The sequence below is a fragment of the Penaeus japonicus genome, unplaced genomic scaffold (assembly GCF_977035675.1).
Source record: "Penaeus japonicus unplaced genomic scaffold, GWHDUDI00000001_assembly GWHDUDI00000003, whole genome shotgun sequence".
NCBI lineage: Eukaryota > Metazoa > Arthropoda > Malacostraca > Decapoda > Penaeidae > Penaeus > Penaeus japonicus.
This window is the reverse complement of record NW_028234405.1, coordinates 36755250-36757749: the sequence shown is the minus strand read 5'-3', so window position 1 is coordinate 36757749 and position 2500 is coordinate 36755250. Positions and strand designations below refer to the sequence as shown.

The following is a 2500-nucleotide window of genomic DNA, read 5'->3' as shown; positions in this document are numbered from 1 at the left end:
AAATAAAAAATATTATAAAAAAATATATATATAAATATATGTGTGTATGTATATAAAAATATATAAAATATATATATATATATAAATAATTATATATATATATATATATAAATATAAATAAATATATTATAAAATATATAAATATAAATTATATATATAAATATATAAATATACACACACATAAATAAAAATATAAAAAATAAAATATATATATATATAATATAAATAAATATATATCTGTGTGTGTGTGTTGTGTGTGTAATAATATATAAATATATAAATTTATATATAATATTAAAAAAAATTATATATAATATATATATATATATATAAATGTATATATAAACATATGAACTTATAAAATATAAAAATAATATATATATATAAAAAAATATAATAAAATAAATATATATATTTATATATATATAAATAAAATATATATATATATATATATATATAAAAATATTTTTGCATAATATATATAATATAAATATATATATATAAATATATATATATATATGTATGTAATACAAAATATGTTCATTTTCAAAAAATTTATAAATGCATATATATATATAAATATAATAAATATATATATAAATTATATATATAATATATATGAAAAGTAAAATATATACAAACATATATATATAAATATATAAATATATATATAATAAAATATATAAAAAAATATATAATGCAATATATATATAAATTTTAATTTATAAATATATGAAAATAAAAAAAAATAAAAAAATATAAAATAAAAAAAATAATAAATATAAAAAATATAAATAAAATAAAAATAATATAAAATATAAATAAATATATAAATAAAACATATATATAAAATATATATAAAAAAAAATATAATATAAATATATATAAATATATAAAAAATATATATATATATAAATAAAATATATATATATATTTATATAAAATAAAAAAAAATAAATGAATATAATAATAATATATAAAAATATAAAAAGATATATAATATATATAAATATATAAATTTACAAAAAAAATAATAAATATATATATATAAAAAAAAAAAATGAAAATATATATACATAAAATAAATATGTATGTATATGTGTATAATATATACATATAAAATGTATGTAAAAATATATAATATAAAAATACAAATATATATATATATATATATATAAAAAAATAAATAAACAATTTAAAAAAAAAATATTCAAATATAAAAATATAAAAATATAAAATATAAATAAAAAAAAAAAAAAAATATATAAATATAAAAATGTAAATATAAATATATATATTATATATATATATATCATTATAAATGGAAAATATAAAAAATATATTAAAATATATATATATATAAATATATATAAAATATATATATATAAAATATAAAAAAATAAAATAAAAAATAAATATTAAATATATATAAATATATATTGGTAAATAATATATGTATAAAAAAAAAAAATATAAAAAAATATATATGTATGTATGTTATGTATGTATATAAAAAAAAAATTTTATAAAATAAATAAAATAAAATTATAAAAAAATATATATAATATATATATAAAAACATATAAAAATACATAAATATTAATGTATATATATTTGTGGGGTTGTATGTATATATATATATAAATATATATATAATATATTAATAATATATTTAAATAATACATACATACACACACACACAACACACACAAACACACACGCACACACACACACACACACACACAAACACACACACAAACACACACACTCACACATACAACACACTCACACACTCACACACACACACACACACAACACAACACACACATATACACACATATACACACTTTCACACACACACACACACACACACACACGCACATAACAACACAACACACGCACAGACACACACACACACACCACACACACACACACACACACACATATATATATATATAATATATATATTATATAATATATATATATATATATATATATAAATAGCTTATATATTATATTTATAATTATATATATATATATTATGTTGTGTGTGTGTGTACATACATGTATATACATACATATATATGGATATATATATATGTATAACTATATATATATATATATATATATTATATATATATATATATATATAAATATATATATATATCATATATATATTATAAAGATATATATAACATAATACATACAATACCATATAAATATTTATATATAAATATATATATATATATACATATATATATTTGTATATATATATATATATATATATATATATATATATATATATATATATGTATGTGTGTGTGTGTGTGTGTGTGTGTGTGTGTGTGTGTGTGTGTGTGTGTGTGTGTGTGTGTGTGTGTGTGTGTGTGTGCGTATGTGTAAGTGTGTGTGTGTGAGTGTGAATGTAAGTATATAAATATGTGTATGAGAGGAAAGACACTAATAGACATGCTATAAAGGCCGAACATTCCCGTTTTAC

The 2500-nt window shown here is 12.2% G+C and overlaps 1 protein-coding gene across 1 annotated transcript in view; it reads left to right on the top strand.

Moving 5' to 3' along the window:
* The window catches only part of LOC122260610 (uncharacterized), a 160046-nt gene that overhangs the window by 146779 nt on the left and 10767 nt on the right, over window positions 1–2500 (top strand). The gene's annotated exons all lie outside the window — the stretch shown is intronic.